This window comes from Hylobates moloch, unplaced genomic scaffold, assembly GCF_009828535.3.
Source record: "Hylobates moloch isolate HMO894 unplaced genomic scaffold, HMol_V3 SCAFFOLD_14, whole genome shotgun sequence".
Classification (NCBI taxonomy): Eukaryota; Metazoa; Chordata; class Mammalia; order Primates; family Hylobatidae; genus Hylobates; species Hylobates moloch.
This window is the reverse complement of record NW_026652289.1, coordinates 60,721,917-60,747,097: the sequence shown is the minus strand read 5'-3', so window position 1 is coordinate 60,747,097 and position 25,181 is coordinate 60,721,917. Positions and strand designations below refer to the sequence as shown.

The following is a 25,181-nucleotide window of genomic DNA, read 5'->3' as shown; positions in this document are numbered from 1 at the left end:
GAATGGACTAATACACTGCTTTAATTTACAAGAACACTTTGCAGGAATTAGGACTTCTATCTCCTAAGATTATATATTTGCATGGAAAAGAAGCAGGTTGCTTGAAGAAGAGAATCAAGAATCAAAACTTTGCAATGAAGGATAAACTTAAAGAAAGAGTAATAAAATAGAGAATGCAGCCGGGCACAGTGGCTCACGCCTGTAATCCCAGCACTTTGGGAGGCCGAGGTGGGCGGATCACGAGGTCAGGAGATTGAGACCATACTGGCTAACATGGTGAAACCCTGTCTCTACTAAAAATACAAAAACAAAATTAGCCAGACGTGGGGGCGGGTGCCTGTGGTCCCAGCTACTTGGGAGGCTGAGGTGGGAGAATGGCGTGAACCTGGGAGGCGGAGCTTGCAGTGAGCCAAGATCGCACCACTGCACTCCAATTCCAGCCTGGGAGACAGAGTGAGACTCTGTCTCAAAAAAAAAAAAAAAAAAAAAAAAAAGAATGCAGTTCAGGAAGAGGAGGTTGCAGACATACTTACAGAAGAGGCACCATGCTTTCTGGGACTGGGCATCAAGCCTGCTTCTGAAAGTCCTGGCAGCCAGGGAGGGAGAAAGAAAAATGCGATTTCTTCCATAATGCTTCTCATCAGAAAGAAGAATGCATTACAATTATACTGTGGGGCAAAGCTTGCCATGAAACGCTAAAAGAATTTTATGTAGGTATCATTATTATTGTCCCATGAAGAAACTGAGGCTCAGAATGATTTAGCATCTTGCCTAATATCCCCTAGCCAGCAAGTGGGATGGCAAGATATTAACGTGGTGCTTTTCCATTAATTATCTTTTTCAATCCTAGTGACAGCAGTAAGAAATAGGCATTATTGTCCCTGTTTTAGAGATAAGGACATGGTAGCTTCCAAAGGTTGATGTGCCCAAGGGCACATAGGGAAAAGGCAAACTTGGATGCAGGCCCACATCTTAGGACTTCAGTGCCAGGAGGCCACAAAAGGCCTCTGCAGCACCTCCTCTCCCATTGTCATGCCCTCTCCACCCCTCCAAGCCCCTATGTCCAAATACTCAACTGCTTGCTATTCTGCAGACACACAGTCCTTTTTGTCTACAATTCCCCATCACTGGAGTGCCCTTAATCACTGCCTTTCTTGGAAAAGCCTTCTCATTTGTCAACATCTCAATCAAATTCATTCTTTAACATCTCAATCAAATTCATTCTTTCTTTGCTCTCCCTTGTATTCATGATCATAACATCATTTGAGCACTTCTCAGTATGCACTGTTGTTTTCTATTTAAAAGTATTGTTAGCTGGGGGAGGTAGCTTAGGCCTTGTAATCCCAGCGTTTTGGAAGGCCAAGGCGGGAGGACTGCTTGAGCCTAGGAGTTTGAGGCCAGCCTGGGCAACGTAGCAAGATCCCCATCTTTACAAAACATTTAAAAATAAACCAGGTGTGGTGGTGCATGCCTGTGGTCCCAGCTGCTCTGGAGGCTGAGGTGGGAGTATCACTTGAGCCCGGGAGGTAGGGGCCTTAGTGATCAGTGATCACACCACTGCACTCCAGCCTGGGTGACAGAGCGAGACCCTATCTCAAAACAAAACCATTATCCTGCTTTTTGAGTTGCCATCTGCCATGGAACAATCACTGAAATGCAGATTTTCATAAAAAGTTTTACAGAGAAGACCATCACTCTTGAGGTTGAACCCTTAGATATGATGAAACATGCAAAGGTCAAGATTAGGAGAAAGAAGGAATTTCTCCTGATCAGCCTTTGCTGATCTTTGCTGGCAAGCAACTGGGAGACTGTATTTATCCATTCTCATGCTGCTGTGAGGACGTACCTGAGACTGGGTAATTTATAAATGAAAGAGGTTTAACTGACTCACAGTTCCACAGGACTAGGCAGGCCTCAGGAAACTTACAATCATGGCAGAAGGGGAAGCAAATACGTCCTTCTTCACATGGCGCAGCAAGAAATGCAGAGCAAAGGGTGGGAAAAGCCCCTTAAAAAACCATCAGATCTCGTGAGAGTTCACTATCATGAGAACGGCATGGAGTTAACCACCCCCGTGATTCAGTTACCTCCCACTGGGTCCCTACTATGACACATGGGAATTATTGAGACTACAGTTCAAGATGAGATTTGGGTGGGGTCACAGCTAAACCATATCAGAGATTAACATGCTTTGTCCGTCTACCACGTTTGCAAGGAGTCCACTCTCCACCTTGTGTTGAGATTTCACAATGGTGTTAAGAAAATGAAGTCTTGTTGGCCGGGCGTGGTGGCTCAAGCCTGTAATCCCAGCACGTTGGGAGGCCGAGGCGGGCGGATCATGAGGTCAGGAGATTGAGACCATCTTGGCTAACACGGTGAAACCCCGTCTCTACTAAAAATACAACCAATTAGCCAGGCGTGGTGGTGGGTGCCTGTAGTCCTAGCTGTTTGGGAGGCTGAGGCAGGAGAATGGCATGAACCTGGGAGGTGGAGCTTGCAGTGAGCTGACATCGTGGGCCACTGCACTCCAGCCTGGGCGACTGAGCAAGACTTCCTCTCAAAAAAAAAAAAAAAAAGTCTTACGCAACTCCCATGGAGACCAAAGAGAAAGAAGGTTAAGCTGGCTGTCCTGAAATACCATAAGGTGGATGAGAATGGCAAAATTAGCTGTCTTTGTAGGGAGTCCCCTTCAGACAAATGTGGTGGTGACATTTTTAAGGCCAGTCACTTTGACAGACATTATTGTGGGAAATGTTGTCTGACTTATTGCTTCAACAAACCAGAAGACAAGTAATTGTGTATGAGTTAATAAAAGACATGAACTAAGGATAAAACAAAATAAATAAAAACTATTGTCCTCTCCAGATTCTGAGTTCTGTGAAGATCTGGATTTTATCTGAATCATCTTTATATGACCAGTGCCTAGCATTGTGTCTGGCACACAGTAGGTATTCAATAAATGTTTGCTGAATAGATATGTAATATCTATGAAACTGCCCTTGTCCTGGATGGTGAAGGGCACACAATGACATTTGACGGTATGCCTATCCCAGAATAATTTATAATTTCATTGAAAATATAAGAAATAACACCCATGAAGAAATTAGAGAACAAAATACGTGTAGTCAGACGCCAAATTGCATGGTTTAAATTCTGAGTGCTGAGGGGGAAAAGAAAGATGACATCTTTGGGGTGCTAGAGGGGGCTTTGGGGATGTGAACCCCCAAGGTGTGGGATGAATTTCCCCCCTTTAGTAGGTTCCATAATAGCTATGCAACAGCATTAGTTGGTCAAATAAATTGAAGAAAGGCTGTGCCTTTGATACATTGACGGGCAGAGTGACTCTCAATGGGACCATGGAATCTTAGACCCTTTAGTAAGAAGGATAATAAAAATTGTTTTGCCAAACAAAAAAGGAAGGGGAAGCCCACAGAAATTCACCTCTGTTGATTTCAACCAATGTTCTTTTTGTAAAATTTAAATTGTGTAAAATGTTTAAAGTACCTTAATGCATGATTTAAATTTTAATAATTAATAACTTTAATGTCTATGATTGAAGGTTAAAATTTGATAAGCAATTTAATTCTAAGCCTGATATTTCTATTTTCTCATAAAGTAAAATATGATGGGATTAAAGGCAGGACAGACTCACCCCTCCTGGTTTGTGATTGAGAAGGTCACTGATGGTCATAATTGCCTCCTTTTTTATGTGCCGTTGCCCTGCTGAGACATTTCTTGAAACACTTCATACTGTACTCACCCAAGGTTTCTAAAGCTGTCAATGTCAATTGCTTTCGTTCTTACCCTAACACATGTTGTCACATGAGAAACATAAAGCCTTTCTTGTGAAGATAAGGGGAGCTATTATGGGTGCCTACAAAGACTTGGAGATTAAGGATACCCTCTATGACAGTCAGGTCATGGCAAGAAGCAGAATGCACCCCAGATGGATCAAATGAAGACACTTGAAAGAAAAAGATACTTACAGACACATGAGCAGAGAATAGGGCACCAACAGTGGATGTTAGGGCACTCAGAGACTAGCATCTGAGGGACGGGGGGAGGGAAGCTGTTATTACCCTTAAATCTGAAGAGACAAGGAGAGTAAATAGTGTTACTGGAGACGAGTATGAGCTGCACCAGGAAGAAAGGAACCACCCAAGAGGAGCTGTAGATATGGAGGGTGGCAAATACTGCCAAAGACAGGCATGATGACATCAGGGAGACGGAGAGGGAGAAAAAGATTTGATCTCACTCTCTTTCTGTCCCCAGTCTCCTGTTAATGTCCCCCCTGGCCATACCTAACCAGAAATGAGCTGTCAAGGGAGGCCAGGAGGTGCATCCACAGAGGTCAGACTTTGCGGCATGGAGTAGGGCAGAGAAGAGCAGAGAATAGATCTGAGTAGGGTGTGTGTGTGTGTGTGTTGCCAGGGAGCAGGGGGTGGCCAGCCAGGATGTTCTGAGAGCCCAGCTAGAAAAACCCCCACATGATGGATGCCATGAGCTACTCTGAAGCAACCCTTGTCAGGTAACCAAAGGGTTGAGCAGACCCAGGATTCCACTCACAGTGCTTTGGATATTATTCTTGGGAAGCAGAACTGGAACATAATTTCAGTTAAGGAACTCTGATTGAAAATTAATTGCATTGTACCCAATCTGGGAGTTGTAAGAACTCTCAGTCGGAGTGTGGACAGCTAGGGTGAGAAGGCTCAGAGAGCAAAAATTTGGCCATGTGTCTCCAGCACTGTCCAGGGGAGAAGGTAGGCTCACTATAAATCCCCTTCAAGCCTGCCCCCAAAGAGGAGTGAATGCATTAGACTGTCATAGCTCAGTGATATCTGCCATGCACACCATTCGTTTCCTCCCATGGCTCTGATTCCAGAGTCCCCAGAAGCCTTATGTTTAGCATTTGACTTCTCATAAAGCTCTGTGCTGATTAGCCCACAAAGGGTTCTGATTCTCTTGACAGCTATAGCTCATTGTAAATTAATAAATTGGCATCTGGTGTATCTGATGAACTAGAGGATTCTGAATCAGGGCTTTACATCTCCTCAGTCACCTTCTGCTTCATCTTCAGGGACCAGTCACACCTAGAGTCAATAACTCAGTGTCTGAAGCTCTGATGAGGAGTACCAGATTTTGCAGCGAGGACTTTGCCTTTCTGCACAACCTCGCCAGGCAGCCTCACCAGAACACGTCTTTACTTCACTTTTCCAGCTGCAGTGGGAAGCTCACAGTACATACTCCACCTGCCTTTTCAATGCTTGTTCCTAGCAGAGTTTAGAACCCAAGGTTGTAAGGGGACTGTGAGACTAGCCATTCCATTCCCCTCTATCCCCCCGCCCAAATCATTTTTTAGAATAGGAAGGAGCATGATGAGTGGATGAATGCATGCATGAACAGATGCATGGATGGATACAGTCCATGGATGGGGACATGGCTGCATGGCTGCACAGATGAAGGCGTGGATGCATAGATGTTGCACGGATGTATGGATGGTGCTGTGGCCAGGGCTGCTCTTCAACACACACTCTGTTCTTGTGGCAGAGGCTTAGGTGCCCTGTGCCACTGCTGCAGCCATGTTGTATATTTCCATGCATATTATTAGTGCCCCACCTCAGGCATCTCCTTTTTCTGCTTCAAATCTTTCTCCAAGGCTGCAGAAACTCAGCCTAAGTGCAGAGCAAGCAGGAAGTACAGAGGAGTTAACATCCTCAGGCGTAACCCTCAACCCATGGTGGATGAAAATCCATGCTTAAATGTTCCAGCCTCCCATCCTTCAAAGGAACAATTCTGAGATGCATTCTATATGATTCCTCAGAGGTTCCCCAGCAGGACTGACCTGCCCACAACAGTAACCAACTCAGCATCATGCCCTTTACTGGCTTTTCCTCCTTCCCTGCCTCACTCTCCCCATTCCCTCACTCCTGCTTCCTGGGATCATCTCCCCACAAATGCCCAGATCCTTGTCTGAGGCTCTGATTCCAGGAGAAATGAAACACTGGTCAAACTGGTCTATTTCTCTTCCTCTGGAAGGAAGATGCTGGTATTTATTCATGCATATATGCGTTCCTCCTTTCCAGATGAGCAAATTAAGGCTGAGAAAGATTAAGGAACTTTCCCAGCTTCACAAGACAATAAGTGACATTGCTGAGCTAGGTGGATACCAACCTATAGGACAATCCTTAGTTGTGGGCCTGCAGAATCTCACAGCTGGAAGGACTCAGGACTCAGAATCACCTAGTGCAATGTTTCTCAACCTATTATGACCTTCCCAAAGAGTCTTTTTAGACTTTTTTTTTTCCTAATTACCCCCATGACATTTTAGTACTGAAACTGTATTGCATATCTATCTATGGACTCTCTGTCTCTGTCTCTCTCTTTCTCTCTCTGTCTGTGTGTGCTTAGCTAGATATTCTTTGTAATGTTGACAATTTTAAATAATTTTCAGCAGTTGACATAATTACCGATGGGTTGACTCACTTAGCAGAATGAAATAGTAAAATATAAAGTATTTTTATTTATTTCTCAAGGCTTAAGTTACACACAAAAGCACCGAGGATCAAACATAAGCAATACCCACAAGGCAGCTAATGGCAGCCAATAGGCACACACAAACCAGCTGTCACGATGGAACTTTCTCATGCAGCAAGCAATGAAAAGAAAGTCCCCACATCCCAACCATCTATTCACCATAGCTTTGCAGCACTGATCTTGCATACATTTTGCGTATCTCCCACGAACTTAACATCGATGCTGTTCATTTAATACCCAAGAAAATCTAATTAGAGAAATAAGTACTAAGGAATAAGATTTTTTTTTGCCTGGTATGGTTGCACTTTGGCAGGCTGTAAACTATTGTAATATCTAAGATTTTTTTGCCTCCCCAAGAATCAAGTTTCACCCCTTTGCGTGAGCTGAGAATATATGATTTAGTCCAACACCATCATTTCCCAGATTAGAGGGACACTGAAGGCCAAGGCTGCAGTCACATGATGAGACAAAGCCGAATGGAGTGAAAATCAGATCTTCAGACTCCAGGCGCAGAGCTCATTTTAAATTACCCAAGAGGCTGGGGCACGGTGGCTCATGCCTGTAATCCCAGCACTTTGGGAGGCCTAGGCAGTTGGATCACCTGAGGTCAGGAGTATAAGACCAGCTTGGCCAACATGGTGAAACCCTGTCTCTACTAATAATACAAAAACTAGCCAGGCATGGTGGTGGGCACCTGTAATCCCAGCTACTTGGGAGGCTGAGGCAGGAGAATCGCTTGAACCTGGGAGGCGGAGGTTGTGGTGAGCTGAGATTGCACCACTACACTCCAGCCTGGGCGACAAGAGCAAAACTCCATCTCAAAATAAATAACCCAAGAACCTTGCTCACCAGTCAATATGAATTAGGCCTACGCTCAGCTAGTCTTGGTGCTTTCTGGCCCTCAATTTTCGTTGGGGAAAAAAAATCTTCATTTCACTGTGGAAGGTATGGTGAGTATTAAGCTGTGTTATGGTGTCTCCCTGATCCCATTTCCACTGGAGCATACAAAAGCAGAGAGCTAATTATATGATAGTAATTACCTGGAAGTTATATGTTTATTGGTTTTCCATTAGTGGATACTAGTATTTTTGAACTCTTCATTGTTATGCTCTAGTGACAGGAGTCATACTGTCTCTACTCCAAATGTCCCCTCCAATCTCATGATTAGCAGGCTTTTTACATGGGGCCATTGCTGGCAGCAGGGACACCCCCAGGGTAGGGAAGGGAGGTTTGATTCAGTCCATACAGGAGGCCCCGGAAGTCTCCACCCACATTCACAGACACCTCACTTGACAAGAGCCTTTAATAATAAAGTACTCAACGTCTTCTGGTCTAAATGAAGCATATTCCTATCTTTGCCCTTGGATACTGAGAATAGTATCCAATACAAAGGGGCCTCTGTCACCAGATATATTTATGTATCCTTCAATTATGTGTCTTGGTTAGTTGTCCTTTTCCTTTTTTTTTTTTTTTTCTTGAGAAGGGGTCTCATTCTGTCACCCAGGCTGGAGTGCAGTGGTGTGATCTTGGCTTACTGCAACCTCTGCCTCCCAGGTTCAAGTGATTCTTTTGCGTCAGCCTCCCAAGTAGCTGAGACTACAGGCGCGTCCCACCATGCCTGGCTAATTTTTGTATTTTTAGTAGAGACGAGGTTTCACCATGTTGGCCAAACTGGTCTCAAACTCCTGCCCTTGTGATCCGCCCACCTTGGCCTCCCAAAGTGCTGGGATTACCAGCATGAGCCCCCGCAGCCTGGCCTAATTGTCCCTTTTCTACCAGCTCTTCTTACAACAGAGAGATCCTGAGCCTCGCCTGTAATTATAGTGAGGAAATATTTCTATGAGCTTTTAAAAGGGAAGCCTAAACTGGGTCAAAATGTTGAAGGTGATAGGTCAGGGAGCAAGGGTCAATACTAGCTTTACTCTGATGAGTTGGTTGCTAGGGGCTTTGAGTGTCTTTTGCCAAACTTGAGGGCCCTCTCCTGGAATTCCACTATCAGCACCTCATCCTATTGTTGTTATTGTTACAACTGAGATTGATAGACATCTGTGGAGGATTTTACAGCCTGCAAAGTGCCTTTTACATGAAGTACATCACTTATCTTCACTGCAAATGCTGAGGGCAAGTTAGATGACTTGGCCCTACTTACTGCACTGTTAAAATGCATCCTTCACTCCTCCAGAAGGGCCACAGGGCACTTGTTTCCGGTCATATTTATGTTTGTTGAGGGTAAAAAGCTAGCTTGGGCTGGGCATGGTGGCTCATGCCTGTAATCCCAGCATTTTGGAAGGCCAAGGCGAGAGGCCAGGAGTTTGAGACCAGCCTGATCCCATCTCTATTTACCAAAAAAAAAAAAAAGCTAGGTTACAGTACTAGTAGCTCCTGCCTTATTCACAGGAGGATCTCAGCACCTAGCAAAATGCCCAACACGTAGAATACAGGAAATGTTTACTGAGAGAAAGAATGCATTCATCTAGCCTAGGAGTTTTTTTCCTTTTTATTTTTTATTTCAATAGCTCTTGGGGTACAAGTGGTTTTTGGTTACATGGATGAATTGTATAGTGGTGAAATCTGAGATTTTAGTAGCACAGGAATTCAAGTGACTATTGCTCATTTTATAGGCCCTCTCCCTGTTCAGTACATTCTCACATCCATGCCTTTGCAGATTCCACGTACTTGAAACTCCCTCTAAAAATGTCTATCAGCTTTGGCATGGATGCTACTAATTTAGAGACCCTCTCAGGGCTACTGACCCACAGTGATCCTTTCTTCTCTGAACTCCTTCAGCCCTCCTCACCCAAATCATCTGTGCCACTCAGCCTTGACATAAGATTGGAACCAATTAATTACCTGCTCGACTACCTCATGTAAGAAACAGGCCTAAAGATGTAAACAGCCTTGCCCAGTGAGTCAGTGGCAGGCAGGGTTGGACCCAGAATCCAGGTCTTTTATTAGCTGCCCAGTTTACTTCCCATTACATCAAGAACAGGAAATAGGTTTCACCATGACTATCACCTTTGATCAAGCTGTGGTGGCCACCCAGAGTGATAGACTGAGAACGCTGGTGAGACAGCAGCCCAGGATGGTGGGAAAGAGTGCTGCGACCGCTTGATCATGTCTGCCGGGCTGTGGAAATGAAGTGTTTGGTGTGGAGAAGTGGCTCACATTGCAAAAGTTGGGACCCCCGTTTAACCTGACCTGAATCCTCCACTGTAAGGATGTTGTTGGCTGTCCCTTCACCCTCCCAACTCCAAGAGAATTGATTCAGGGCAACTCCCTTTTGCTCACATTGAAAAGAAATAATAAGCTTTTTTTTTCTTCTGAGACAGAGTCTTGCTCTGTCGCCCAGGCTGGAGTGCAGTGGTGCAGTCTTGGCTCACTGCAACCTCTGCCCCCCAGGTTCAAGCAATTCTCCTGCCTCAGCCTCCCAAGTAACTGGGATTACAGGCACATGCCACCATGCCTGACTAATTTTTGTATTTTTAGTAGAGATGGGGTTTCACCATGTTGGCCAGGCTGGTCTCGAACTCCTGACCTCAAGTGATCTGCTCGCCTCAGCCTCCTAAAATGCTGGGATTACAAGCGTGAGCCACCACACTTGGCCAAGAAAGCATAATCTGAAGGTCAGTCCTGGGGTTAGGTCAGAACTTCCCTCCTACCCTGCTTAGAGTTAAGGATATAGTGCTTGTTACTTGTCCCCCAACTCAAGTCAGCTTCAAAGATTTGACTGTGTATTTGTACAATTAGAAGAGTAATCTCTAGGAAGCAAGCAGCTCAGTAATGAAATGTTACAATCCCAGCAGGGCCAAGCAAGCCTATTGTGGTGCTTTCAAGGCAGAAGGAGGCTTAAGGAAAGGACCAAGCACATTGCTGCTAAGAATGTGCAATACCGACTCCACTGAGAGAGAAGCACGTTTGCAAACTAGGGGACAATTAGATGTTTTCCTTCTTCTTTATGGATTTGGAAGAGTGGTTGCAAACACAGATGCCTCTAAGGGCAACACAGATAATATAAATAAGTGAATCGGCCTGGGTGTAGGGCAGCAGGGAGCAGTGGGGACTGTGGCTGAGAGTGCCTGTCCTACCTAAAGGATTTCCAATTCTCAGGTATTTTTAAAAACATAGTACTGGCCAGCCAGGTGTGGTGGCTCACACCTGTAATCCCAGCACTTTGGGAGGCCGAGATGGGTGGATCACAAGGTCAGGAGATTGAGACCATCCTGGCTAACATGGTGAAACCCCATCTCTACTAAAAATACAAAAAAATTAGCTGGGCATGGTGGCAGGCACCTGCAGTCCCAGCTACTCGGGAGGCTGAGGCAGGAGAATGCGTGAACCCAGGAGGTGGAGCTTGCAGTGAGCCGAGATCACGCCACTGCACTCCAGCCTGGGTGACAGAGCAAGACTCAGTCTCAAAACAAAAACAAAAAAAAAACATAGTACTGGCCAAATAGAAGATGTTTACAGGCTTCGTTTGGCTTTAGGACTTAAGACTGAAAACATTAGAGATATGTGTGTATCCAATCTATCTAATTTATCCATTACTTAATGGCAAAAACTGAAATTACTTTTGCACCAACCTAATAAAAGTTATGCACTGGTGGCCAGGCGTGGTGGCTCACACCTGTAATCCCAGCACTTTGGGAGGCCGAGGCAAGCAGATCACTTGAGGTCAGGAGTTCAAGACTAGCCTTACTAACATGATGAAACCCTGTCTCTACTAAAAATACAAAAATTAGCCAGGTGTGGTGGCACACAGCTGCAATCCCAGCTACTTGGGAGGCTGAGGCAGGAGAATCACTTGAACTTGGGAGGCGGAGCTTGCAGTGAGCTGGGATCGTGCCACTGTACTCCAGCCTGGGTGAAAGAGCAAGACTCCATCTCAAAGTAAAATAAAATAAAATAAAATTTATGCACTGGTTAATCAGAAAAATAAAGAATCATACCTGATCCTCCGGATGGTAGTTCTGTTTTATGGAACAGTGTGCCTCTACTGACTGTGATCAGTCCTGCTGACCCTGGATATCATCCCAGACTAAATAACTCAGACTTAAAGAATGGTACTGAGGAGAAGGGGATGCTTTGGGGTAAGATCAAGCCCTAGACTTTGAAGGTGAGATTTCCTGAAAAATGGGAGAAGATTTGCAAGCCAGAGTAAAAAGATGTGCAGGTCAGATCTGTAAGGCAGAAGCACAAAGGAGGAAGCTTTCTCAGAGAAGCCTGAGGCTGGGGCACAGGATCAGAGTCTGGTAGGGCCCCAGGTAGGACTGAGTTGTGCAACATGGCAGCCCTGGGGAGGGTTTAACTTACTGATGTGCTCCGTCAAACTGTGAAAAAATATATAGCACGCAAGCTTAAAATGTTTCCCGCTACTACACAGAGATTCCCCTAGATATCTTATCCTCCTAGTTTCGCCTCATGTGACATTGCTGTGGAGATAGAGAGGTCGGGCAGAGAGGGAGAGTGGCCTCTCCCTCCTGTGAGAAAAGGCACTTGCTCTCAACAGGATCAGGAGTGAGGACTCAGGTGGTCCTCGCAAGCCGTCAGGGGGAGCATGTGGTGTTGAAAAGACTCTGCCATTCAAACCTCCTTGCTGGCAATGCACACTGAGGGACGGGAACCCCTTAAGGGGAAGCAGCTGAGGTTTGGGCCAGCTCAGGTGAAGCAGCCTGGCTGGCCTCTGCCCTAATCCTCAGAAGGAGCTGGAGATGAGAAATGCTCTGACTCTCTCACAGGAGGGCTGGGAGACCCAGTTCAGTGGGAACTGTAAAATGCTTGGGAAAACAGAGACCCCTATTAATGCAAAATATTATTATGAACCCCCCCCCACACACACACACTTTTCAACCTCATGAGGTGTTGTCTTTAAGGCCCAGTCTGGTTTAAATTATAAGATGAATAAACTCACCTGACCTGACAAGCAAATGTTCTGCTGGACCCACAGAGCCTTGGAAAGAGCAGCCTTTGCTTCTCTGCCCGCTTAGCAGGAGCAAGCCTGTGGGCCAGTGGGAAATGCGGGGACTGGGTGTCTGGCAGGTCTGGGTTTGAAGCTCAGCTTCATGAGCAGTGGGCCTTGGCCTCGCTGCACCTCATTTTCCCCCCTCACAGGGCTGTCTCGAGGCTGGGTGGAGTAGTCCTCTGGAAGCCCTGAAGCTTTGACCATTCTAAAGCAGTGTTCCAGGTGAATTTATACACTGATGGGAAGGAAAGAAAGTCTGTCGGATTTTTAGACGATGCTTATGCTTTGGATACAATCAAGCTATTTGCCCAAGGGCCAGACCAGGGACAAATGAGCTGTATCCCTAGTAAGCTAGCTTTCTTTTAATATGAGGATGTATTATTTGCCACGAAGGACAAATGTGAAAACTACCTCTTGATCAGTCACAGACTCTGGGCCTCTTGGGAGTCTGGGAGGTCACAGGTCAAGGCCTAGAGAAATGCCTGTATCCCAGGATGAGGGACAGTGAAACTGCTTTCCCTCCTGAGGCCCCTTTGGTGTGGTCATGGGGTGCTGCTGATGTCTGCAGCCCTCTGGGCACTCTCTCAGAGCTGCCCTGTAGCTGGATCTATCTGCATCCCTACTCAATGCAGAGGCAGTGAAATGGCAGCAAACAACTTCCTTCTATTTCCTGGTGGCTTGTTCTCTGGGACACAGAGAAGAGCATGGTGACCGCCAGCTTTCAGGCCTAACTAGCAGGGCAATGAGAGCTCCTGGGCACCTGGAGGATTCAGAACCACTTATTTCTTTCTTTTTTAATTTTTTTAATTTTTTTTTTTTTTTTTTTTTTTTGAGACAAAGTCTTACTCTGTCGCCAGGCTAGAGGGCAGTGGCACAATCTCAGCTCACTGCAACCTCTGCTTCCCAGGTTCAAGCAATTCTCCTGCCTCAGCCTCTTGAGTAGCTGGGATTATAGGCACATGTCACCATGCCCAGCTAATTTCTGTATTTTTAGTAGAGACGGGGTTTCACCGTGTTGGCCAGGATGGTCTCGATCTCTTGACCTCATGATCCGCCCGCCTCGGCCTCCCAAAGTGCTGGGATTACAGGCGTGAGCCACCGCGCCCAGCCCAGAACCACTTCTTAATTGAAGAGAACATCTTCCTTCTCTTTGTCTATAGGATAAAGTCCTATACCTGTAACCAAGGCCATACCCAAGGCTCCCCCAAATGGCTCAACACCACTGGCTGATGCTCATGGGTAGCCATGACCCCTCCAGCCCATTGCCCAGCCTGTCACACGCTTCCTGCCTTTCCTATTTCTACCAGATGAACACCTGCCTGTTTATCAGCGTCTCTGAGAAAACATCCCCCCTTTCCCCCCAAGAGCAAGAGCAAGGCTCTGCCTTCATTGCATCCTTAGCCCTCCAATCTAGCTGATCTATTCTCACATCACTCCCCTGACCAGCGTGTAGAAGCAATCCACACAGAAGCAGGCCTGGCATGAAGTGGGGTCCTGGGGCCTCTGTTGGGCCATCTTAACCCATTGGTTGCTTGATCATGAGGTGGGGCCCAAAGAAGTGACAGGGCTGCTGGGACTGAGGGAATTACTCAGGCAATTGATGCTGACCCTACCTTTTTGTGATCAATCTCGTCTCCTTGGTTCCAGGATTTGGAGCTCCGTGCTCCAGCAATGCAAGCTGCCTCTGCACCATTTGTCTTGTCCTCCTGCCCTAGGACTTTCCTTCTGCCTTTGACTTTAATTTTCTGCATGGATCCTGTACATGGTTCAAACTTCTGATTCTAGTGGCCCAACTCTCTATAAAGAGGAGTTCCCTACCTCAGCCCCAGAATCTCAGGTCCTCACCCAGCTTGCTATCCTCAAGGGACAAGTCAGACTCTTTCCTCTCTGCATCCCATCTTTTTGTTCTATAACTTATTTTGGGTTTTTTTTGTTTGTTTTTTGAGACAGGGTCTCGCTGTGTTGCCCATGCTGGGGTACAGTAGCATGATCACGGTTCACTGTAGGTTCGACTTTGGGCTTCAGTAATCCTTCCGCCTTAGCCTTCCGAGTAGCTGGGACCACAAGTGTGTGCTAACATACTCAGCTAATGTATTTTTATTTTTTGTAGAGGCAAGGTCTCACTATGTTGCTCAGGCTGGTCTTGAACTCCTGGGCTCAAGTGATCCTCCTGCCTTGGCCTCCCAAAGGGCTGGGATTATAGGCATGAGTCATCATGCCTGACCTAACTGATCATTTTGTCTTCGAACTATTTGTTTTCATGACTAAGCCCCTCCCTGGACTGTGAGCTTTTTAAGGGCAGAGTGGGTGTCAAAACATATTTCATAAATTAATGCCTGAATAAATTATGATCAGTGTCTGTAGCATTACAATCACTTGTAGTGCTACAGATGATATTATGGCCCTATGAATTACATAGAAAATCATTTTTATCATCCATGACTTCCATTTCAAGTCCCCCAAGAGGGAGGAAAAAGAATCTCTGCCTGTCTGGCCCCACGTGGAGTCCAAGGAATATTTTAGTTCTTTTCCTTGTATTTTTCTAACACTACTACCTTTTGGGGGGCTTATCCACCTTAGTACCTATTAAGTTCAAATTTGGGCTAAGTCTGTAGCTCGGTTGTGCATTTTGAACTTCCATCTTAAATTGGTCATGGCCCACTGCTACTGCTTCACATTTCATCTGTCGTGTTTTCTCTTTTATTGCTTCTATAGGCTGTGAGTTAGGATAATAAAGTCAAGATAAAATTGCTCCAAGCCATTTGCAGCTCTGGGAAGCTGGCACAGGGCTGCCAGGAGCTGGCTGGGTGCCACCAAGAGGAAAAAATATTCTTCCGTGTTGCCAGCCTTATCAGGACTCCTTACAGTTTCTTGCCAAAATTTTAGGAAAACGATGATCTACTCCCCTGCAGCTATTCTGTATGTTTCTATAGGTGGGGAGTCTTTCAACAAGGATTTTCACTAAAAATACCTCTCATGTTTTTCCCCGGATTAAGACTGTAACTTGAGCTCCATATTGTGAAATACTGACATTGAGATATTAATCACTGTGCATAGTTGAGGCATCATTGTCATCATCATCAGCCACTCACACTAACTGAAAGTTTATAAGCTATGGAATCCCACTCAGCACGTGCTCATGAAAGAATAATTGGATTTGTTTTTTAACTGTGAAAAATGCTCTTTTGGAGGAATGAGGAGTTGGGAAAGTAGGAACAGATTATAGAAAGCTGGTAGGAAATCGCAATTCTATTCTTTTATTTTCTTTGTTTGTTTTTCCAAGATAAGGGGTCTCCTTATGGTGCCCATGCTGGCCTTGAACTGGGCTCAAGTGATCCTCCCACCTCAGCCTGCCAAACTGCTGGGATTATAGGCATGAGCCATTCTGCCTAGCCTAAAATTTTCAATTTTTTTATGGACGTGTGGTCTCACTGTGTTGTCCAGGCTGTTGTTGAACTCCTCCCACCTCGGCCTCCCAAAGTGTTGGGATTACAAGCATGGGCCACTGTGCCCATCCCACACAGCTCCATTCTTTTAAATATTTGCTCTACATCTCTTTGATGCCGCAACAATCACTCAATTCCGACAATTCAATTTATTTATATGGGTGTGGCTTTTTTTTCTTATTTGATGGGGGAGTTTGTCTATCTGGCATAGACAGACAAGCCAAATTTCAAATTCTTGTTTAAGTGTTGAGAAGATGTGACCATAAGCATGTCATTGAACTTCAATCAACAGTGCCTACTGAGCACTAACTATGCGCATGCCCCGTCCTGTTTTTGGAAGAATACAGAGAATAAGGTACCATTTCTCCCTTTTCTTTATTAATTTATAGTCTAGTCAGAATTTATAGACTAGTCAGGCAGTCCTGGGCTCAAATCCCAGTGCTATAACTTAGCAGCAAAGTGGAATTTTGGCAAATGATCTAATATCTCTGCACTTCTGTCTCCTCCTCTGTCAAATGGGGTGATAACATCTAATTCACAGGGCTGCTGTAGGAATCAAAGGAGATAGTGGGTGTATTCTGTGGGGTGTATCTGTAAGTATTGGCTTTCTTCCCCTTCCCTTAGCCTTTAGCCTGGGGAAACCTCAGTGGAGAGGGTTCCTAGAAGCCCTGTGTGAAAGCCTTCTTCTTAAGGCCAAGGGCCATTACCTCCACGGCCACATGAAAATGGGCCCATGGTGGCTGGCTTTAAGTGAAGGCTGCAAACTGGCTGCCCACTGGCCAAAGCCAGAGTTAGACACTTCCAATTAGTCCTATATGATGTTAAAAAAAAAAAATCTGCTGGGCACAATGGCTCATGCCTGTAGTACCAGCACTTTGGGATGCCGAGCTGGGGGGATAACTTAAAGTCAGGAGTTTGAGACCAGCCTGATTAATGTGGTGAAGCCTCATCTCTACTAAAAACACAAAAATTAGCCGGGCATGGTGGTGCATGCCTGTAATCCCAGCTACTCGGGAGGCTGAGGCAGGAGAATCGCTTGAATCTGGGAGGTGGAGGTTGCAGTGAGCCAAGATCTCGCCACTGCACTCCAGCCTGGGTGACTGAGTGAGACTCCATCTCAAAAAAAAAAAAAAAAAAAAAAGCCGTTTCAAGCATTTAAATATCAAAAGCTATTCATTAAAACCCCAATTTGGGGATTCTCTTGAAAATCAGAAGATTCTGGCTTTTGACACTTGGTTGGAGCTGACCAGAAGCTATTTTCTTTGGATGGGTCAAGCACTCTCCAGAGTGCTTGTGACTTCCCACAGGGAGATCAGCTGTGGTAAAAGGACCTCATTAGTTCAGATCTAGCCAAAGTTCAATGCTTAAGAAAAAGAACCAAGCCAAGAATGATGAGCTAGGGCAGCCCTGATAGGACCTACCAGAAGAGTAAAAGCTTAGTTCATTTAACAAATATTTTTGAGCACCTTGATGTGCAAGTCACTGCATTGGCTACAAGTGGGAAAGAGAAAGAACATGTGTTGACAGCCTTCTAAGTGTCAGGCTCTGACGTGAGCATATCTAATCCTCCCATCAACTTTATGAGGTAGATATTAAGATTTTTTTTTTTTGTAAATGAGAAAGTAGGATCAAGTGGTTAAATGGATCAACTGCTAAGTGCTGGAGTCAGGATCCCTGTACTCTGAGGGCCTGGGTTTGTCCTCTATACCACAAGCCTGCAAGGGCAGGATGGAATGCGTCGTATGTTCCTCTGTACTCTTCCATGTGCAAACTGGGGACATGACTGTGGATTGGGGACATGACTGTGGATTGTGTGAATTTTCTGGTGAATGATAGGATGATTTTTCCTCTGGCTCCTGCTCTCAAGAAGATTCTAGAAGCAAGGGAGACAATGATTGGGAGACAATGACCAACCAAAGCCTGTGGGGCTCAAGGCTCTGGGAAGAGGCAGCGTGTGAGCTGGGCCTTAAAAGTCAGGAAGTTTTTGATAGGCAGAGGAGGCAGGAAAGGATATGCAAGGCATGGGGACAGCCCCAGCAGAGACACAAGGAATAATCTGGAGTATGTGGAGCGCAAGGTGGGGCATGGATGGGGCCCAAAAGTCAGGATGCAGTCAGGTCTTGGATGACCCTGGTGCAGCTAAACAATCCAGACTTCCTCCATTTCCTTCCTGGGGCCATTCCTCAGGCTGATCCTTTTCTCTGTCCTTCTTGTCCACTGGATCCTTCTGCTCCCTGCCATGGCTTCTGGAGCACAAGAGAGATGAGGGAACTCAGGCAAATGTATAAATGATTGAAGGCATTGAGAGCTCATGATATCTAATAGGGATCTGTTTTAAAGAACTAAATAATATCATCATATAAAGCTGACCATCTCATGCGAAATGACTCTGAAATGTTACCCCTGGATATATATTTCAGTCTAGAGAAACTCATGCTCAAAACTAATTATGGCACCATAATTTGTAATAGCCAAAATGTAAAAACAACCCAAATGCCCAACAATAGGAAACTGGATAAATAAATGGAGTATAGTCAGCTTAACAGCTGTGAAGATAAATGGATTCCAGCTACAGCAGTGGTTCTCAAACAGGAGTGATTTTATCCTCCACCCAGGGGACATTTGGCAGTGTCTGGAGACATTTTCAGTTGTTACAACTGGAGGGATATTACTAGCACCTAATGGGTAAAGGCCAGGGATGCTGTTAAACATCCTACAATGCACTGCACAGCCCCTCATAACAGACAATTATCCGGCCCAAAATATCAGAGCATCCAGGTTAAGAAACCTTGAGTTACAGTCATTAAAATGGATGACCCTCATAATGTGGAGCACAGAAAGCAAGTAGCAAAAGAATATATATATAGTATAATACTATTTTTTAAAATTCAAAAGTAAGCAAAAAAGAATACATTGTTTAGGAATTACACATATACAGTAAAATTATGCTGTGATTTCAGAATCCACCTTGCAACTAACCTTTAAGAAACTATCACTTAATGAGTTTTAGTGTGATATCAAAGAGGAATATCCACAATTATTTGAAAAAGCTGTTAAAATACTCCTCCTTGTCCCTCTACAGATCTGTGTGAGGCTAGATTGTCTTCATGTACCTCAACCAAAACAATATATTGCAACAGATTGAATGCAGAAGCAGATAGGATAATTCAGCTATCTTCTGTTAGCCAGACATTGAAGATATTTGCAAACATCTAAAACAATGCCACTCTTCTCACTATTTTTTTGTGGAAAATATAGTTATTTTCCATAAAATATGTTATTTATGTTTAACATATAATGAGTTTGTTGTTTTTTAGAAGAATAAATAATAAGTGTTCTGTTTTAATTTCTGATACTGTAAATATTGACAGATATAGCCCACATAAACAAAGTTTCTAGGATCCTCAATAAATTTTAAGAGTTTAAAGGATCCTGAGACCAAAATTTTCAGAACAGTTGCCCTAGTGTAAGACAGATCTATTTCCTTTATCTACTTTCCCATTTTATTCTCTGGAAGAGTTCCATTTATTGAGCTCCATATTGAGTTTGCTTTCCATTAATACCTCAATTATGGCTCATTTGTAAGTAACATGAAACCGTTATGAAATTCACATGGCTTGGTACCTCAGCCTTTGACTCCTGGGCTCTACCTCCAGTAAATAACTAAAAATTTTTTTTCCAAATTTATTTTCTTCCTCCTCCTTTCTTTGTATTTTCTTGTCATTTCATAAACATCATGGAACACCCTTTAATAATAGATAAAATTAGTTAATTTTAATCAAATATTTACCTTACCAAGACACTGTATTTTATATGAGTTATCTCATTTAAGCCCTCAAAAACCACATGAGGCAGATATTATCTCCACTTTTTTTTTTTTTTTTTTTTTTTTTTTTTTAGAGACATAGTCTTGTTCTGTCAACCAAGGCTGGAATGCAGTGGCGTAATCATAGCTCGCTGCAGCCTTGAACTCCAGGGCCCAAGCAATCCTCCTGTCCCAGCCGTTTGAGTAGGTAGAGCTACAGGCATGCATCAGCATGCCCGGCTAATTTTTAAAATTTTTTGGTCGAGGCAAGGTCTCGCTATATTGACCAAGCTGATCTCAAACTCCTGGCCTCAAGCAATGCTCTCACCTCAGCTTTCCAAATATGGCTAGGATTACAGGCAGGAGCCACCACGCCCAGTATTTATTCTCATTTTACAAGTGAAAAACTGAAAGTTAAATGAGTGAATTGACTTGCTCAAGGTTGTGCAGGTAGCAGTGATGGAATCAAGACGTGACCCCAGGCATAGTGGACTGCAGACCTGGCGGGTTTAGGGTTTAGCCCCTATCCCGCAATCATGATCATGCTTGAGAGGGATGTGAATACATTGATAAGATATATTCACTGTTGTCAAGGAGCTTATAGTCTAGCGGCAAGGATTAAACAATTTTGCAAACATTTGGTAATTTAAAATTTATTTTTTATCCTGTCTTCTTCAAGAAAAACAGATTTTTAATGAAACTGATCAGTACCAAAGGGAAAAACACGTTTTTAAGAGCTTTAGTGGTTTGTATTCCCTAGGAGAATACTGTCTGATTCTCCCAAGGATTTGAGAATATTATCAATCATTCACTAAGGGTTGAGCAGAGCATTGGAGGAAAAAAAAAACACACACAAAAATAGGCTTAGTACTCCAAGAGCATATGGGTGGGAGGTGGCGAGGCTCACAAATAGCTACAATATTAGGGAGAATGAGGCGAATTCAATACAAGAGGCATACCGTCTTTACCAGATGGATAGAACACATCTGAATGCGGCAACTAGGAAAGGCTTCTCAGAAGAGGTGGTGTCTGAAGAGTGGGCTGGATTGGGGCAGAAAGAGATGGTAGGAGATGGGAAATCTAGGTGGGCAGAAGAATATGTTCAAATTCCTAAGCTTGGCCTCTCTGGAAGCAGACCATGAGAAAGAGTTTATTAGGGATCAACAGCCATGAAAGGAAGTAGAGAAGGGAGGATGAACAAAGGAAGAAGTAAAATTGCAATCCAGGCTTGATAAAGCCTGCCAACGAGGTGGGGAACTCTGTAGGAAGTAGTGCCTGGCAGAGTTGTTCCAGATCAGGTTAAAATGGTCAGGCCCTGATATAGTTTGGATATGTGTCCCCTCTAAATTTCATGCTAAATTGTAATCCCCAGTGTTGGAGGTGGGGCTTGGTGGGAAGTGATTGGATCATGGGGGTGAATATCTCAGGAATGGTTTAGCATCATCCATTTGGTGCTGTCCTCATGGCAGTGAGTGAGGTTTTTGTTGTTGTTTTTTCTTTTTTTTGGGACGGAGTCTCGCTCTGTGGCCCAGGCTGGAGTGCAGTGGTACAATCTCGGCTCACTGCAAGCTCCGCTTCCCAGGTTTACACCATTGTCCTGCCTCAGCCTCCCAAGTAGCTATGCCCACCACCATGCCCGGCTAATTTTTTGTATTTCATATTTTTATTTATTTATTTATTTATTTATTTATTTGTATTTTTTTGTATTTTTAGTAGAGGTGGGGTTTCACCATGTTAGCCAGGATGGTCTCGATCTCCTGACCTCGTGATCCGCCCACCTCGGCCTCCCAAAATGCTGGGATTACAGGTGTGAGCCACCGTGCCTGGCCAATAGCGAGTGAGTTCTTACAAGATCTGGTTGTTTAAAAGTGCGTGCCACCTTCCTCCCCAACTCTCTCTCTTGTTCCTGCTCTGCCATGTGAGATGCCTCCTCCTGCTTTGCCTTCTGCCATGAGTAAAAGCTCTTTGAGGCCTTCCCAGAAGCTGAGAAGCTGCTAGCATCATGCTTCCTGTATAGTCTGCAGAAGCATGAGCTGATGAAACTTTTCTTTGTAAGTTACCCAGTCTCAGGTATTTCTTTATAGCAATGCCAGAATGGCCTAACACAGAATATTGATACTAAGGAATAAGGTATTGCTATAAAGATACTTGAAAATGTAGAAGCAACTTTGGAACTGGGTATCAGGCAGAAGTTGGAAGAGTTTGGAGGGCTCAGAAGAAGACAGGAAGATGAAGGAAAATGAGGAACTTATTGGGAACAGGAGCAAAGGTCACCCTTGTTATGCCTTAGCGAAGAGATTGGCTGCATTCTATTCATGCCCTAGGGATTTGTGGAAGTTTGCGCTTCAGAGTGATGATTTAGGGTATCTGGTGGAAGAAATTTCTAAGCAACAAAGTGTTCAACATGTGGCACGGCTGCTTCTAACAACCCGTACTCAGATGCAGGAGCAAAGAAATGACTTAAAGTTGGAAAATATATATATATATATATTTTAAAGGGAAGCAGAGCATAAAAGATTTGGAAAATTTCTAGCCTAGCCATGTGGCAAAGTAAGAAAAAGCTCTTTTAGGAGAGGAATTCAAGCAGGCTGTGGAACTACTTGCTAGAGATATTTGCCTAACTAAAAGGGAGTCAAGAGCTAATATCCAAGAAAATGGGGAAAAGGCCTCAAAGGCATTTCAGAGATCTTCATGGCAGCCCCTCCTATTACAGGCCCAGAGACTTATGAAGGAAGAATGTTTTCATGGACTAGGCCCAGGGCCCCACTGTCCTGCACAGCCTTGGAACACTGTTCCCCACCTTCAGCTCCAGCCACAGCTCAAAGGGGCCCAGGTACAGCTCAGGCTACCACTTCGAATAATGCAAGCTGTAAGCCTTGGTGGCTTCCGCGTGGTGTTAAGCCTGCAGCTGAACAGAGTGCAAGAGTGGTGGAGGCTTGGTGGCCTCTGCCTAGATTTCAGAGGGTGTATGGAAAAGCTTAGGCATCCAGGCAGCAGCCTACTGCAGGAGTGGAGCCCTCACAGAGAACCTCTTCTAGGGCAGTGTCAAGAGGAAATATAGGATTGGAGGCCCCTCACAAAGTCCCTGCTAGGGCACTGACTAGTGGAACTGTGGGAAGAGGGCCACAGTCTTCCAGACCCCAGAATGGTAGATCCACCCACAGCTTGCACTCTCAGCTTGGAAAAGCCACAGGCACTCAACTCTAGCCCATGAGAGCAGCCTCGGTGCTGAACCCTGCAAAGCTACAGGGGCAGAGTTGCCCAAGGCCTTGGGGGCCTACCCCTCATATTGGTGTGCCCTGGATGTAGTACATAGAGTCAAAAGAGATGAGTTTGGACCTTTAAGATTTAATGACTGCCCTTCTGCATTCTGGACTTGTGTGGGGCTGGTAGCCCTTTTCTTTTGGCTGATTTCTCCCCTTTGGAATGGGAATGTTTACCCATTGCCTATATCCCCATTGTATCTTGGAAGTAAATAACTCTTTTTTTATTTTACAGCCTCGTAGGTAGAAGGGACTTGCCTTGTCTCAGATGAGACTTTGGACTTTGGACTTTTGAGTTAATGCTGGAATGAGTTAAGACTTTGGGGGACTGTTGGGAAGGCATGACTGTATTTTACAATGTGAAAACAACATGAGATTTGAGGGGCCAGAGGTGGAATGATATAATTTGAATATGTGTCCCTCTAAATTTCATATCAAACTGTAATCCCTAAGGTTGATGGTGGGCCTGGTGGGAAGTGGTGGGATCATGAGGCCAGATTTCTCTTGAATGATTTAGCACCATCCCCTTGGTGTTGTCCTTCAGATAGTTAGTGAGTTCTCATGAGATCTGGTTGTTTAAAAGTGTGTGGCACCTTCTTCCCAACTCTGTCTCTTGCTCCTGCTCTGGCATGTGAGGGTGCCTGCTCCCACTTCACCTTCCACCCTAAGTAAAAGCTCCTTGAGGCCTCCCCAGAAATGGAGCAGATGCTGACATCATTCTTCCTGTATAGCCTACAGAACTGTGAGCCTATTAAATCCAGCCAAACCACATCAGTTAGCCAGTCTCAGGTATTTCTCTATAGCAATGCAAGTATGGCCTGACACAGGCTCTTACCTGCATCTCACTCAGTTTAATCATAGGGCAGCTATAAACCACCACAGGGCATGCCCACAGTTGAGGTGACTCTCTGCAGCTGAGGCAAGAACTCTGCTTTGGGAAGAATGACCCTGTGGCAGTTTGTAGGACAGATTCGAGGCCAAAGGTGTGTAGCTTTATCCTTGCTTTTGTTTGTGTTTTTTTGTTTTTTTTTTGTTTGTTTGTTTTGTTTTGTCTAGCTCCTCTTCTCTAAGAATGGCCCTGCCTCTTCCACATGGCAATAATGCTCATTCAGGGGTAGGGGATTGACACAACTGGGCAAGTCAGAGTCCCTTACATGGGGATTTGTAATTGAGGCAAGGAGATTTCAGCCCCTATCAGGTCTGGTCTCTTGAATGCAGACGTAAAACTTTATGGAGTAATAGCCATGTTCTCTACCAGGGGGTCTGAGTAACAGGAGAAGGAGGTACAGACTAAAATCACTGAGGACACGGAGAGATGTACCAAAAGAGTTGGAGTGACTTTCTTGTCTTTGACTCTAGCTTTTTTTTTTTTTTGAAGTTTCATAGGTCATCCCTGAAATCTTTCAATAAATCTTTCTGGCCAGGCTTTTTTCTTTTTCTGTCTCTCTTTTAAAAAAAATTGGTCCATTTCCATTACTGGCTTCTGTTTCCAAAAAAGTCCTGATTGAGAGATTAGTTAGGAACTATCAGACTAAGAAATGCCAGGTGCCTTAACATGGGGCCAGCAATGGGAATGGAAGGAGGATTGATTTGAGAAGTATTTAGTTTAGCAGCAAATTGAATATGGAGGGAGCAAAAAAGAGAAAAGAGGAAGAGCTTTGGTGCCTTGTGAATGTGAGGACGGCAGTCCTAGAAACTGAAAGAGGGAAGTCCAGAAAAAGAGCTGGTTTGGAAGTGGGGCGGGGCATGGTGATTTCAGAGTGGCTTCTGCTGGTGGGTGCTCCACAAGTGCCTGGCATCACTCCAGCCTTCCTCCTGTCTGAATACAATGCTTCTTCTTTTTTTTTTTTTTTTTTTTTTTTTTTTTGAGATGGAGTTTCACTCTGTTGCCCAGGCTGGAGTGCAGTGGTGCAATCTCAGCTCACCGCAACCTCTGCCCCCTGGGTTCAAGCGATTCTCCTGCCTCAGCCTCCTGAGTAGCTGGGATTACAGGCATGCGCCACTGCACTGGGCTAATGTTTAAATACAATGCTTCCAAACAACCTCCCTACCTCCAATAGACTCTATATACTGAATCCCAAACTTTCATAACTCCATTCTGGTATACCCAATCATCTAGCCCAAGGAAGGATCTTATAACCCTTACAGTCTGAGGGAATTGAAGACAATTCTAT

The 25,181-nt window shown here is 44.7% G+C and overlaps 1 protein-coding gene and 1 pseudogene across 1 annotated transcript in view; both read left to right on the top strand.

Moving 5' to 3' along the window:
- The window catches only part of PIAS1 (protein inhibitor of activated STAT 1), a 228,363-nt gene that overhangs the window by 15,217 nt on the left and 187,965 nt on the right, over positions 1-25,181 (top strand). The gene's annotated exons all lie outside the window — the stretch shown is intronic.
- Positions 1,655-2,794, top strand: LOC116482340 (ubiquitin-ribosomal protein eS31 fusion protein-like; annotated as a pseudogene).